We start from the raw sequence: 16,472 nt of genomic DNA, 5'->3' as shown, positions 1-16,472 counted from the left end.
AAAAAAAAAAAAAAGAATATTGGCAGTAGAGTTCTTTGGATTTGCCTAAGAGTAGTCTAGCTGGATCTTGCAGTAAATCTATTCCTATCTTCCCAAAGAACTGACACACTGATTTCCACAGTGGCTGTGCAAGTGTGCACACTAACAAGGAACGGATGAGTGTCTCCCTTATCCCACATACTCGCCAGCATGGCCTGTCACTTGTATTATTCCCTTGGCCCCTCTGACTCTCGAAGTATTTTTTTTTTTTATTTGTAATTCCCAGATGGCTAAGGATATAGAATATCTCTTTAAATGCTTCTCTGCCATTTGTGTTCCCTCTTTTGAGAGTTCTGATTAGATCTCGACCCCATTTTTTTAAAATCAAGTTATTTGTTTTCTTGATGTCCATTTTTTCTTAGCTCTTTGTATATTTTAGATATCATCCCTTTATTGGATATAGGGTTAGTAAAAAAAAACATTTTTCCATTCTGTGGGCTGCCTCTTTGATTGACAGTGTCCTTTGCCTTACAAAAGCTTCGTAGTTTCACGAGGTGTCCTCTATCAATCGTTGATCTTAGTGTCTGACTTAACTGTGTTCTTGTCATGAAGGTGTCTTCAGTGCCAATGAGTTCAAGGACATTCTCCACTTTCTCTTCTATCAGGTTTAGTGTTTCTTTTTTTATGTTGAGGTCTTTGATCTGTTTGGAGTTGAGTTTTCTGCAGTGATAGATATGGATCTATTTGCATTCTTCTACAGGCTGACATCCAGTCTGACCATTGCCATTTGATGAAGATGTTGTCTTTTTTTTTTTTTCCCAGTGTGTATTTCTGACCTCTTTTTCAAAAATCAGGTGTCCATAGGAGTATGGATTTATATCTGGGTTGGTCTTCAATTAGATTCCATTGATCAGTAGGTCTGTTTTATGTCAATATCATGCTGTTTTTATTACCATAGCACTGCAGTAATCAGATATGGTGATACCTCCAGCTCTTTGTCTGGTTTGTTTGTTTTTATCTTATTTTTTTATAGGCGTGTCTGTATTCTAATAAGTGAGAGAAAGGGGGAAATGGTGTAGATTTGGATGGGAGGAGAAATATGGCAGATCTGAGGGGAGTTGGGGAGGGGAAACTGTAATCAGAATAGACTGTATGAAAAAAATCTATTTTTAATAATAAAATAAAATAAAAAGAATGCTGGCAGGGAGGACTGAGAAGGAGCCAGGAACCTGTGGTTGGAAACAGACAAGTCCGGGTCAACAGAGTCACTCTTTGAAATGTGTCTTAAACAATGAACTGTACTTTGATACATAGCTAAGGAACTTTCCAGGAAAACTATTGAAGCTGAGACCTGCCTTCTGCTACTTACAGTAAACTGTGGGTGGAGAGAAATAAATAAGGAGGGGGGGCTTAAAAGCAACCCAGGATAAATTATTTTGCAAAAATTTCCCCCCCCCAGGTGGCAAAAGGATTCAAAAAGTCAGAAATAAATGCTGAGGCAGTGGGAAAAGTCTGAATGTTTCCTGCAGACATCTGCTAAAAACTCTCTGAGTGAAAAGTTCCTGAACACACTGCCAGGAGATTAGGTGATTCTTCTAGATCTTTCCGAGCATCCTTGAAGTCCTTTAGAAAGTGTCCATGGCTGTAGATTGGCAGAGGGCAAAACTGCGATAGCACTGCTTGAAAACTGTACTCACGTTCCTCAGTATAGTGAACCCCTGTGACATCCACAGGAGATGCAAAAGGCGATTGAGGAAATTATATTGGCAGACACACTCTACCCACAAGACTGCAGCAGAGTCTGGGTGCTGCAGAAAGAGACTGAGAGGCAGGGAGATGTTTTCAGTAAAAGTGTTTCCCACAGATAAGCGATGACCTGAGCTGGGTCTCTGGAATGCACATAAAGGCGTAAGAGGAGAACTGACTGGTTCTAGAGAGATGGATCAGAAGTTAAGAGCACTTATCATGCAATCGTGAGCACAGAGTATCACAGATCCCACCTAACAGCTGTATCTGTATCTCCAGCTCTGCCTGCAACTCCAGCTATGAGGGATCCAGCCCCCCCTCTTCTGACCTCCACAAGTACACCGACACATTCACTCACGCACACACAGGGGACGTTCTTGTAGACATGTATGAATTAATGAAACTTTCTTAAAAGAAGGCAAATACAACTATTCTAATACTATGAAAAAGGAAAGGCCACTCAGGTGAGCCCAGAGAGAGTAGAGCTAAAGCCTAGTGGTTCTGATTGCCAGGGTCTGAAAGGAATCCATTTCTCCTGGCTGGTACTTGCTTTCAACACTACTTTGAATCAGAAATTATTGCATGTTGAATGAGAAATGTCACACCTATAGACTTGCCCATTTAAACGTCTGGTCCCATATTGGCAGTGCTGGTGAGAGGTTCAAAAACCTTGGGAATAAAAAATTTCAACTGCCCCAGCCAGGGAAGCAAATGGGGTTCCTCAGAGGAAGCCAATGATGATGGGTCATTAGTCCATGATGACCCTGATTTATGAAGGATACCTCTGGAGCTGAGTCAGCTCCTGGGTCATCTAGCCAAAGGCTATAAGAAGCCCAGAGCTGGGTTGGATTCTGAAGTTCTTTAAGGTCTCAAAATTGTACTGAGGTCACTGCTTTGTCCCTACCGATCATATTAAAGGTTACCTAACCCTTCAGGAGAATTCCCTTAGCCTTGCATAAAAGGGGGCTTGCGAGTGCCTCTGGTCACCATTTTGATGAATGGTTGACCCCCGCATGCTGGTAATTTCGGCAGAATAAGCATTCTTTGCCTTTGCACACTATTTGAATTTGGGGTCTTCCTTCAGTGATTCTTAGTCCCTAACACTGTTGAGAAAGGTTAACCTTGCTGGAGAAAAGACATCACTGGGGGCAGACTGGGAGGTTTTTCAGCATGGTCTACTTCCGGGTTCTCCCTCTCTTCTTCCTGTTCATGACTAAAATGTAATTAGTTTCCTGTCTGCTAGGCTAGCCTCGCTCCTGGTGTCATGCCTTCCCCACCCCAGTGGACTGTATCCCTTTTGGAGCAGTAAGCCAAAATAAATCTTCTCTGTCCTGAGTCGCTTTTCATTAGGGTATCCTTGCACAGCAACAGAAAAGGACCTAATAAAGCTACCTCATCTTTGTTCACCACCTGGCTTAGACGATTTGGATTATTGTGATGTGAGGTTTTGATAGGGTTCTGAGCTGCAAACGGAGGCTGTGAACTGGAGAAGCAGTGAATGCATTTTGGGGTGCGGGTGGGGTCTAGTGAATTATTGAGGCCAGTTTGGCTACCCGTGGATTTTGGTAGGCAGGATCCCATGGGTGCATTCTGCTACCTTCATCCCCAGTGTTTTCCTTGTGATTACAGCATACTAAATGTCAAAGGAGAGACTACCTGAGGATGCCTAAGCTAATCACACGAACATGTTTGAAGCTCAGAGTTTTCTCTAGTTCAGAGGCAAGTGAAATGTTAAGAGGAATGTCATGCATTTAAATACTCCATGGATGACTAAAGGGCTATTTAGGATAATGATGTGAGCATGTCCGCTGATTTTTAAGAGTAGGCGCTAGCTAACAGGTCACAAGAAAATGAGTGGCCAGGTAACTGAGAATTACCAGATTTTGCTAACAATCTGATTGATTTGGAAGCAGACTCTCCTACAGAGCTTTCAGACAAAGTGACAGTCAGCATTGGCCTGGTGGACCCTAAGCTAAGAACGCAGACAAGCCCATGTGGATATCTGATCTACAGAACCACAATATGCAATGCACTCATAGATTTTAGCCACTGAGCATGTGACAGTTTCTTTTGCAGCAATATAAAACAACACAGATGAGAGCAAACAGATCCGCACAGTTGGTGGCAGCAGAAAGCAGTCAGCCACTATGTAAGTAGTTCGGCATTAGAACTGACACTAGAGTGGGAAATGCGCGTATCATGAGGAACAGTGAGTGATTCGGCATCTACGTGTATAGTATGATTAGGTCTCAATATGTGCATTGGGAATCTGAACAGGAATTTTCCTGACCATATGAAATTGAAACTTCAAAGCTTACCAGCTAGAAAACAGGCGTGTGTGTGTGTGTGTGTGTGTGTGTGTGTGTGTGTGTGTGTATTCATAGAGAAGAATTCCATGTAACAATGAAAATGATCAAACTAAGGTTGCACATAAGAGTATGAATAAAATGAATAAAAATGGGAAGAAAAGAATATGAACAAACCTCAGGACATAATAAATGAGTGAATTAATTAATTAATTAATTAATGCTTATATACAAGTGATTCCATTGATCCGTACATGTAAACTAAATAACTTGGGGAGATAACCGTGTGCAGTAAACTGTTTAATAAAAGCAACATGATAGTGAAAACATAATTAAGAGACCAGAAGGAGGGAAAGGGAGGTATCAGGACGGGAAGGGGCAGGGTCAGGACGGGAAGGGGCAGGGGCAGGACAGGAAGGAAGGGAAGGGAAGGGGTGGGGTCAGGTATACAGGGCCCATCAGTGATAGGCTGTAGGGTTCCACAGGTGGTGGTTGTATTAGCTCTGCCTTTATTCTTGTAACTCAAAGGCTAGGTCGCACTGCAAAGCAGGAATAGGAGATTTTGTTGGAAATATGAGAAACAGATAATATTGCCCACCCGCCTCATCTGAGTCAGAATCTACAATTTTAACAAGATCCCAGGTGGTTTGTTTGCACATTAAAATTTTAAGAGTAGTACTCTAAAATTTACATATATTTTGTGAATATTCTTTTGTACCAAATAAATATTTAATAATCATGTTTGACATCACATTCCAGTTGTATAAGTGGCTAGGCCCTTTAAACACCCTGCTTTCTTTTCTTACAGTTATCTCAAAACCTTACCTATCAAGAATCAGAAGAAAAATTACTGCCAGTACTCAATCCAGAACAGAAGAGAGAAAGGGGACAAGTAAAAACAAATAACAAAATAATAAATGTAAACTCAGCTTATAAATAACTACATTAATATAAATTAAAATACAGATCTTGGGGGCTCAGGGTCTAGCTGCATAGAACACATGCCTAGCAAAACAAATCCATGGGTTTGAGCTTCAACACAGAAAACAAACAACATTTAATTAAAGCAATTTAAAGGATTATCCAGCTCTATGCAATGGGAAAAACCTACTTTAAATGTGAGATATACGTGAATTAGTGAAGTTGAACATTTCAGGGCATGGGTATTAAGCTCTTTTTAGGTATTTGATAGCTCTCTCACGTTTCGTAGTATAACCTAACTGATAAGCTTCTCAATTACAACTTAAATATTACTGAATCTAAGTCACTCTATATCAGCTGTGGGCTGTGACCCCTTATAGGTGAAATGACCCTTTCATGGGCACCTGAGATCACAGGAAGACACAGATTTTTACAACACAATTCAAAACAGTAGAAAATTATAGTTATGTAGTAGCAACAGAAATAATTTTATGGTTGGTGGCCACTGCGTGAGGAACTGTATTGAAGGGTCCCAGCATTAGGAAGGTTGATAACCACTGAGCGAGACAACCACCTAGGCAGTTCTTTCCTAAGCTATCAACAAGACCTACTGACTACTAATATGAAGAACAAACTTGACGCTCAATACTTAAATTTTATTTTGAAAATTCGAAGCTTAAGGCTGTCATGAAAACTTTCTGCATTTGGATTCTCTTATCTCTACTGGCCTAGAATACCAGGTAAGAAATATATCCTACTTACCCTCAAAGAAAAGAAAAGTTCTTTTTCCCTAACAACCATTTTATTTGGTTGTTTTGCTAATTATAAACCACTGTACTTTTTTTTTAGTATTTGGTTTTGAAATGTGAAATCAGAATCCAGTGATCCTACCTCTTAGGATTTCCATGATAATATGTGACATTTAAGCACCATAGTGAAGCTCACATTCCCATGTGAATAGATAGATGCCTTCGTTTTTTTTTCTGGCTAAATTTAAACTTTCTAGAATTGTTGGTTTCGGGATGTGCTAATCATATACCAAAAAAATGTTGCTGACTTTCATAACTCAGCCAAGGATATTGTGTTCCATCTTTGCATAGAAATGCAAATTTCTTCAAAGATTGAGCAAGGTTTTTTTTTCTGATAAATGCAATTTGAAAATTTAGATCTAAGATGCTAAACACATACCAGCAATTTTGTGGTATGCTGGAATTTTGAAGTATTTACAACTAAACTCATTCATACCCCATCTCTATCACTAGAATTTGATTGTGTATCAGTGCCTATAGATTGAGAATAACCAACAATGCTGTGTCTTTTGCTTGCGTCAGCTCTGTTGTATTATCAGCAGCTGAATGTGTCATACAGGCTACTGCATTTTATTTTCATTGATTGCTTGAGAAATGTCAATATTTCCCATCAGCGGCGTTTGTTATTCATCTTCCAGAAATCCCTGACATGACCATAATTTAACTGATCTTGTCATTAATTCAGAAAAAGAAAGGGAGAGAAGAGAAGGAAAAGAAACACAATAGTCTCTAACTGCATATCAGCAAGCATTTTCTGGTTGAAAAGTTGATCGACTTGTGCTCTGCTGTTTTTAACCCCAGAACTGTGATGGAACCTCTTGTAACTTATTCCATTTCCATTCTAATGGTAACTGTTTTCCTGAGTTGACTAGTGAGATTTCATGGTGTTCTGGTCTTTATCTGATGTGTGTCTCCTGGCCTTAGTTTTGGGGCTTTGTTTGTTTGTTTGTTTGTTTACCTAAAGGTGTCAGAGAAGTCTCTCTTCTCCCAGTGAGTACAGATTAGTGGGTGTGCCAGCTGAGTAACTTTCCCAGTAGAAAACATCTATATCTATATCTATATCTATATCTATATCTATATCTATATCTATATCTATATCTATATCTATATCTATCTATATCTATCTATATATATTTTTTCTGTCTTGCACACAATCCTCCTTTGACTTAGAATACCTGGTACCTTTCTGTGATTTGGTTACTGATGGTGGAGGTCTGGGCCCCTTGTATCCAGGTTCTTGATTTCTTAGTCAAGGAAGTAAAATGATGACTGGATGCAGATTTGCAAGCCAACAAAGAAACAATTCAAATGTGAAGCAATAGCACAGATCAGAAATTGTCTGTCATACTGTTGAGAGAGACAGTGGGCCACATGAGTGAGGGAACTCAAGGGCCCCAATTATTGCATGAGGTTTTCTTTCATGTGGCTCAAAGGAAGATCTTTGGTTGCTAAAAATATCAGTGTAAGGAGGGCAGTTCTCAATTTTGACTTGTGCTCTTCAACTAATATAACCCCTTTTTTTATTGTACATGTCCCTTACTACAATGTGCCTGATTTTAATCATATACATGTCCAATTGTGAATAAGGCATAAGATGGTGAACCAAGGATTGATGGTAAACCCTAAAAGTAAGTTTGTAATACTACACATATCATCAAGATGGTTTGAGACCTGAACAGCCCACCTGTCTTCATTTCAAGATGCATTCCCAGACATGTTTGACTAGAAATGGATCGATCATTATCATGAGGTTGCTGTGGGAAGTAACTTATTTCTATTGGTTAAAGTAGGTATACGTGCAGCTTGATGCAGATCAGGTCTTAAGTTTCCAACAAGTTGTTAGGTGAATTATTTGGAGAGGTGTATGAATGTGTGAGAGTGAGTGTGTGTGTGTGTGTGTGTGTGTGTGTGTGTGTGTGTGTGTGTGAGTGTGTGTGTGTGTGTGTGTGTGTGTGTGTGTGTGTGTGTGTGTGTGTGTACACTTAGTGAAGTGGGAGTCTCAGGCTACTGAGTATATTATTAGAAGAGGAGTGTGTACATAGCCCAAATCAAATGGCGTCCGAGCCTGCTAAGCAATTCCCTATGCTTTACTTGACTCAACTATCTTTCACTTCTAGAAGGTCTAGCCTAAGCATCTTCTTCTGAAGCCAAGTGGGAAAAACAACAAAACAAAACAAAACAAAACAAAAAATACAAAACCATGAGATTTCCTCAGGACCTACAGAATCTAGGTTTGATTCTCCAGTCCCAGTCCCACCAACTGTGCCTCTGGGCAGTAGCTGTCTAAAGTTCCCTGCAGGTTGGTGTTTGTCTCTGCCTAGAATATTATTTCTCTGGATAATCACAGGGCTGATTCCTTCATCTTGCTTGGCTCTCTGTTTAAGTACCTCCTCCTCAGAACCAAGACAATACTTTCTCTAAAAAAAATAAATAATTTCTTCATTAAAGGTATAACAATAATATATATTTATGTATCTCCTCCATACCTTTACCAAAGAGCACATAGTAGTGATTCTGAAAGTGTTTGGTGAGTATGACACAGGGAGGCAGGAGGATAAATTGTCCTGGTTTGGAGTTGAATGTTCCTTTCAGTTAATCCTATAGAGTCACTGGTTTTTCCCTGACTTCTTTTATCCAACATTAGCCTATGCTGGTCTCCTCTAGCCCCCATAGTTTCTTGAGTCTCTGTGGGATTTAATTTGAACTCTGTTCTACTCCATATTATCTCTAAAGAGATAGGAGCTTCACAGTTCTCTTAAAGGTTACCTTTCTATGATATTTATAGTAATTCTTCACTTCACCTCTCTGGAAGTTTCTACATTGGACTTGGGTCTCAAAAGGCATTGTGGGAACAAGAATACCTACTCATCAAGTATTTATTATGGGGGTCATCAAGTATTTACTATGGGGTAATCATGGCTCTGAGCCCTTTGTAAGTATTAACTTATTTAGTCAACCTTATCACATACTATTATCTTCACTTAACAGCTGACAAAATCAAGTTCTAGAGAAGTGAGGCAATTTCATCTCAGTCATACAGACAGACTGGGAAGATGGATAGAGTGGCTCTAATGCCCTCATCAGCATCTACTGGACAGAGATAGTTCTGAGGTGGCATTTTGGAGGCATGGATGCTTGTCCTCATTCTGTTGCTAGCTCTGAGGCCTGAGATGAGTTTCCTAACTCGAACCATATGTCGTGGCAAGTCCTGCAATCCCAGCACTTAGAAGGCTGATGCAGGAGAATCACAAAATCAAGGCCAACCTGGACTCCATAAGGAAGCTCAAGCCAGATTAGGCTATATGACAAGATAATCTGCAAAGTCTTTTTTGAGAAGGCCCCAGGATTAAAATGTACTTTCTTCAAATAAAAACACTGGTCAAAGACTCTGTTATACCAACAAGGTAGTACTGGTTTATCATGAGTTGCCTCAAGAAAAATGCAAGTGGAAATATCTTCAAATGTAACTATGGATTTCCTATACTACTTGGATCTCCTGCCAGCCAGCTCCTGTCTTCTGTTGTGGCAGCTTCAAAGGGGAAAAAAAGGAAAGAAGGAATAAAAGAGCTTTCTCAAAGAGTTAAAGAGGTTTGAAAAAAGCATGTGGACACCTGGTAAATATTCAATAACCAGTAAAAGTTGTTTCACTTACTTTTGCGAGATATAAGTTTTAAATGCCTTACAGACATTCATGTTATCAACTAAAAAGAACAGGTGTCAAGAAATGTGGAGGTCTGTTTCCAACTTTTGCTACCACACATTTCCTTTCTAAGCTAAAACGAGAAATTCCAAGTTCTTCTGTAATTTTGCTACCGTAGTGTGGGATACGCAACAGCTCTCCTTAATCATGACATATGTTAAAAAGGACATGGAATCACCAGAGATCACCTGATCGTATTACAAATGGAGTCTATGCTGCATGCCAGGACCCAGTCATATCAAACTTGTATTAAGTGAGGTATCCATTCAATGTTCCTGTTTCTTTGTGTATATACTTCCTCCTCTGTGACATCAGAGACTTTCATTGGCAAGTCTTGATTCTCATTTATAATATCGTTGTCTTGGGTCCTTGTCTCCATCACCTTCAGGCAATCAGAACGCCATTTTCAAAATGCTTTCTTCTTACATGAATGTGTAGCATAGTTAACACAGACTAGAATGTAGAACCAGTAGCAACAGACTTGTGTCTCAGGCCAACTTGACATTTCTCACTAGCAATGTTCTCACCTTGGAGTTAACTCTGAGCCTGTATATCCTTATCTGATAAATGAACATCACGATACAGAAAACCTTGTTGTTGAAGCCAACCACACATCACATGAGATGTTTTATGGGATGGAATGCTCTCTTGATGTAATCTTGTCAGATATGACTCTAAGGAACACAGATCATTCTTTCTCCAGACCAATGAATAAGTTCATCTTAACCCATAAAAAGTCTAAGTTGAAAGCAAAAAAATAAGATCATCATTCCAGTGTAATCCAACTTAACTCCTGTCTTATCCCTTTTTGAAGAGCAATACAGTGAGTCAGCTAGTACCTCTTCTACAGATGTATTCATACTACAGTGAAATTGCCAGAAAGAGTTAGGCAGGCCTCCTCTACACTGAGTCACAAAATTCCTCTATGAAAATGGACAGCACCAGGACTGCCACGTTCCATGAAGATTTTCCAGTCTTCTATTTCAGCCTTAGAACAAACAAAACTCCCACTGAGTGCTAGCAGACTGAGAACCTTGAGTGTCCACTTAACGCTAGCTGCTCAGCCTCCTCTGAGAACTGAAGAGCCACACTGCCCTCTGTCTGAATGTCAGGTGAGCCTTGTCCCTGGCCAACCCATGTCATCAGCTCACCCCGACTCTCTAGAATCCCTACTCCATCTTCACAGCTGTTTGTATCTTCTCTCTCCCCAATTTCTGGCATTGATTTTGCAATCACAATGACAATTTTGAATTTGAACATTCCTTAGGAAAACAAAGAGAATTTCTAGGGTGGTTTCCCCCATGGTTGCTTTTCTTGTTTTGTTTTTGTTTTTTGGTTGTTTTGGGGTTTTGGTTTGGTTTTTGTGTTTGTTTGTTTGTTTGTTTGTTTGTTCCAAATTGTTCTATTTATTCCTTATCTATAGTTAATGCTGTAAGAGGAGTCAAAAAGCTTGCAGGCTACACAATTTCACAAGATGCATTGCAGGGACAAAGAAAGTCTGATATTTATCAAGTGTATCTTAAGGTCTTGATGGATGCATTCCCGGGGGGAGATGGGCCTCTAATTCCTGATGAGGACATCTCATTCCTGGAGGGGGCATGCCTATAGGTGTCCTGCAGGGGAAGGCTAATTGGTGGGCCCAGGGGTAGTCGCATAACAGATGGAGGAGCATAATACCTAGAGGTAGGGTTGCTCTGCCTTTCAGTGGAGGTGAAGTTCCAAGTCCTGGTGAGTACTGAGTTGGGGCTCCGGCAATTTTAGCAGTAGCAAGAGCAACAGCTACTGCTACAGTGCCTCCGCCTCCCTGTGGAGTCATGACCCACTGGGATGAGCCTCCAGTTCCTCAGACAGGGCCTGTTAATCCAACAGGAGCTTAGGGAGTAAGTACACCAGCTGGTACTCCTCTACCAGCTGCCCTTCCAACCCCAGGGCCACCTGCAACACCAGCAAGTGGCACATGAGTAATGCCAGTATCTTTAGGAGCTGAACTCTCCACGGTCACAGAAACCAAGTTCTCCCCACGGAGCAAGACCAGACCCCAAACCCAATTTTTCTTCACATTCTAGCTGTTTTGTCTTCTTTGGCAAAGGACCAAATACATATGCTTGTCAAACGCCTTAAAGGTGCCATTGAAGATTCTTCGGTCTCATTCTACAGTCCATGGGCTGCAACGTCTTGCTGCTGTTTCCCACAGTCACGATTGCTGTTCCACCATAGCCATTCTCAACAGTAAAATCTCAAGATCCTTGATACTTGGGGGAGGGCTATAAATAAAGGTTCAATGCAGATTATTCGCACACAGTGTAAGCTTGACCAGAGTCTCACAGTGATGGGCCTGCTCTCCTAGACATTCACTACCTTGGTGTTCTAATACTGCTTTAACCACCTCTTGGTGTCTAGCCAAGAGTGCCTGTCTCAGTGCTGCCTGGAAATCCACCACAGGAACTTGCTGTTGCTGAGAACATCGTGAGTACAAGTGATGCTCTTGGTTCAGTGAGGCTGTCCTTCAACATTTGACCTGGACTTCAACCTCTGGGATGTGCTGTTCAGTAGTTCTTCTCAGGTATAAGCAATCCCCATAAATGTGAAGGAAAGGAATATATGCATACATACACATATACACAAGCACATTTTTAAAAACCATGGAAAAAAACATTGACAGTAAAATCCGCACATAGGAGTGTGTCACACCTGAGGTTTCAAGGACTACAGAAGGGACAAGGGGCCCTCCTTGTTGTTGTTGTTATTGTTGTTGTTGTTGTTGGCAGTGGTGGTGGTGTTTTACATACATGTTTTTGATGCTGCTTTAACAATATTTTCTCGGTGTCAAGCATTTTTGTACTGATTATCTCATCTAATTGTGGGAGGATAATAGTTATTGTGAGCCTGAGCTTCAGAGCCAGGAACTTGGGCTTTAATTCAGGCTCTACCATCTATACACTCATCATTATCATGCTCAGTTTCTAATACGGAGCTGAGGTTTAGAGAAACTTTTAAGTCTTAGCCAGTTTCATCCAGACAGACAGAGGCAGAGGTGGGGTTCCAGACCTAATCTCCCTTACTGAAGCCCCAGTTTTTCAGGGCTTTCTTAAAGAACCCTTGATGATGGGCATTTGTCACACTGTTCAAAAGGCACCATTCTTAATAACCAGCCTTTCAAGGTAGAAAAAGGATTGTGAGCTGCAATTAGAAGGGACTCTGTTACCAGCCACTCCATGATATGCTGAGCACAACCTATCCAGGAACCAATCAAGCATTAGAGCATAAGATGTCAAAATTGGGGAGCATCTTTCATCTACATAGTGTATGTCTTGTGAACCAGTTCTCTCTCTCTCTCTCTCTCTCTCTCTCTCTCTCTCTCTCTCTCTCTCTCCCTCCCTCCCTCCCTCCCTTCGCCCTTTCTTTCTTTCTTTCTTTCTTTCTTTCTTTCTTTCTTTCTTTTCCTTTCTCCTTTAAGACAATTAAAGAAAAATTAAGTTGCATACAGTGAAAGGGGTGAACATTATTTGTTTATAATTTTGTCTAAGATTATACCAAAAATCACTGGGCTCATTCATTTTCATTCATTTGGGCAGATATTATTCATATTCATATTAAACAGATATTGATTGAGGGTCTGCTGTGTACCAGGTGCCAGAGAAGCCAGAGCAGCCTGTCATTGGCAAGACTCACAGCCCTTCTGTGCTGTGTAAATAAAAGAGGCAGAGAGGCGCACTCGGCAGTATTCTGGAGTGAGCAGGGGGAGGTGTCACAGAGGAATAGAATATCCAGAGTAGAATGCGTGACAATATTACCACCCACAAAATGAATGACATCGTTAGAGCACAATCTAGTGAGGAACAAAGAAAGAAATGACGGAGCTCACCTGGGGGAGTAAATATATCTAACCAAGATGGGTTCCTAGCGTGGAAAGCAAGCGTCTACAGTGGAACAGAGGGCCGTAATTGAACAGAGCGGCCACTGGGAGGGAGAGAATAACAAGTAGTCCCTGAGGACCCTCAGAGGCTAGAAAAAGAGGAAGTGTAAAGACCAAAGGATCCCAGCAGCCTTCAGATGGCTAGTTATGTGTCTGCCAGTGACGCCCTGGTTCTCATTTTCCTCCTCGGCGTCTCATCTGTGTAAACCCAGAGAATCTAGCTCTGTGGTTAGACTGAGGCCGGGTCACCGAGCACCTCACTTTAATAATGGGTACACTGTGTATGTGTGGAGATCTCATTTCCCCCTGAGCCTGCTGATGTCTGCTCAAGTATTGGCAGTGGGTCTCAGCACACAATAATTCACAGAGGTGCACTTCGCAGCCTTGAGTCGGGTGGAATCAGTGGCTAACTTACAACCCGGGGGCTTTACCCAAACGTTGTTAAATGCAATTTGTGTTTAAAGTAATAATCTCAGATGGTATTTGTTTTCTGAAATGAAGGGGAGAGAGAGAGAGAGAGAGAGAGAGTTCTGTTCCACAAAATCAACTATCTTAGACTTTGTAGACAATCTTTATTTAGTTGTATATAGATAAATCACATATATGTTGGAATTTATTTGGTTTGATGATTGGTTTATATAGACAATATTTGTACAGAGTCTGTGAGTATGAGGGGATTGGTTGAAGATAAGTTTTTTAAAAATGTCCATAAAGTGTTTGGCCCACAAACAGCAATTCACCTTCAACGGGTTTCAGCCTTGTTCATCCTGCCCATTGGCCAGAAGGCGACACAGTAAACCTGTGTCGAGTAACCCAGTGAGCCTCCTCTTCTGCTTGGCTATGGCTCCTGGCCCTCTTCCCAGTCTTACACAGACCACTGTGACATTCCAGTTCATCTGGCTGAAGCCAAACGACGTCCTCTAACACCATCCCGAGTCGGCAGACTCCAGCTAGTCACAAGCATATCCCTGGGCATCAGCGGAGGAGGAGGCTCCTGTGCCTGCCATTCTCCTTCCAAGTTTATTCCCTCGCACAGGAGAGTGTGGGTGCTGCCAGAGAATGTTCTGGGGACTGGATGATACTGCTAGAAAACCAACGCAACGTTAGAATATGTTCTTATGCCATTCTCCTTTCATACTGAATACTAACTACTGAGGACTTCTATTCCATTCTATCAGCTTATCAGAAACAGGCCCAAAAAAGCCACTGTTTTCTCGAAGTAAAAAAGGGAAATGAAATTTTACTTTCAGTCATTTTCTGTTCTTTTTATTTTTAGGGATTTCTCCCTCCCCAGTATGGAAAGCCTTCCCCCCCCCCTAATAATTACCTCAGTGCATCTGTCTCTTCTGGTGGTCTCGTGACTTCCAGGATCACCCTCTGCAAGCAAGTCCCAGTTGGAATGCAGAAGTCTGTCATTTCTTTTATTTTTCCAAATTTTATTAGGTATTTACTTCATTTACATTTTAAATGCTATCCCCAAATCCCCTATACCCCCCCTCACCTACCTACCCACTCCCCCTTCTTGGCCCTGGTGTTCCCCTGTACTGGGGCATATAAAGTTTGCAAGACCAAGGGGCCTCTCTTCCCAAGGGGCTGACTAGACCATCTTCTGCTATATATGTAGCTAGAGACACGAGCTCTGGGGGTACTGGTTAGTTCATATTGTTGTTCCACCTATAGGGTTGCAGACCCCTTCAGCTCCTTGGGTACTTTCTCTAGCTCCTCCATTGGGGGCCCTGTGTACCACCCAATAGCTGACTGTGAGCATCCACTTCTGTGTTTGCCAGGCACTGGCATAGCCTCACAAGAGACAGCTGTATCAGGGGTCCTTTCAGCAAAATCTTGCTGGTGTATGCAATAGTGTCTGCGTTTGGTGGCTGATTATGGGATGGACCTCTGGGTGGGGCAGTTTTTGGATGGTCCATCCTTTCGTCTCAACTCCAAACTTTGTCTATGTAACCCCTTCCATGGGAGTTTTGTTCCCAATTCTAAGAAGGGGCAATGTATCCACATTTTGGTCTTCCTTCTTCTTGAGTTTCATGTGTTTTACAAATTGTATCTTGGGTATTCTAGGTTTCAGGGCTAATATCCACTTATCAGTGAGTACATATTATGTGAGTTCTTTTGTGATTGGGTTACCTCACTCAGGATGATAACCTCCAGATCCATCCATTTGCCGAGGAATTTCATAAATTCATTGTTTTTAATAGCTGAGTAGTATTCCATTGTGTAAATGTACCACATTTTCTGTATCCATTCCTCTGTTGAGGGACATCTGGGTTCTTTCCAGCTTCTGGCTATTATAAATAAGGCTGCTATGAACATAGTGGAGCATGTGTTCTTATTACCAGTTAGAACATCTTCTGGATATATGCACAGGAGAGGTATTGCTGGATCCTCTGGTAGTACTGTGTCCAATTTTCTGAGGAACCACCAGACTGATTTCCAGAGTGGTTTTACAAGCTTGCAGTCCCACCAACAATGGAGGAGTGCTCTTTGTCCACATTCTCGCNAGCATCTGCTGTCACCTGAATTTTTGATCTTAGCCATTCTGACTGGTGTGAAGTGGAATCTCAAGGTTGTTTTGATTTGCATTTCCCTGATGATTAAGGATGTTGAACATTTTTTAGGTGTTTCTCAACCATTTGATATTCCTCAGTTGAGAATTCTTTGTTTAGTTCTGTCTGTGCCACATTTTTTAATGGGGTTATTTGGTTTTCTGGAGTCTGTCTTCTTGAGTTCTTTATATACAATGGATATTAGTCCCCTATCTGATTTAGGATTGGTAAAGATCCTTTCCCAATCTGTTGGTGGCCTTTTTGTCTTATTGACAGTGTCTTTTGCCTTACAGAAGCTTTGCAATTTTATGAGGTCCCATTGGTCAATTCTCGATCATACAGCACAAGCCTTTACAGTTCTATTAGGAATTTTTCCCCTGTGCCCATATCTTCGAGGTTTTCCCCCACTTTCTCCTCTGTCATTTCTTGGCTCTATGATTCCTCCTACAAAGTTTAATGGAGGTAACAGTGGAAGGTTACACTCCCTCTCCTCTGAAGGGATGATTGTGGGGAGCGAGTTACATGTGCTTTAGTTCT

At 41.3% G+C, this 16,472-nt stretch overlaps 1 protein-coding gene and 1 pseudogene across 11 annotated transcripts in view; one reads left to right on the top strand and one right to left on the bottom strand.

Annotated features, from left to right (window-relative positions):
* Anks1b (ankyrin repeat and sterile alpha motif domain containing 1B) overlaps positions 1 to 16,472 on the top strand; it is a 1,029,892-nt gene that overhangs the window by 800,535 nt on the left and 212,885 nt on the right. The window lies entirely within an intron of this gene.
* The window catches only part of LOC110326689, a 28,426-nt pseudogene continuing 22,934 nt past the window's right edge, over positions 10,981 to 16,472 (bottom strand).

The sequence above is a fragment of the Mus pahari genome, chromosome 9, assembly GCF_900095145.1.
Source record: "Mus pahari chromosome 9, PAHARI_EIJ_v1.1, whole genome shotgun sequence".
NCBI classification, from domain to species: domain Eukaryota; kingdom Metazoa; phylum Chordata; class Mammalia; order Rodentia; family Muridae; genus Mus; species Mus pahari.
This window is presented reverse-complemented; position numbering and strand designations above follow the sequence as displayed.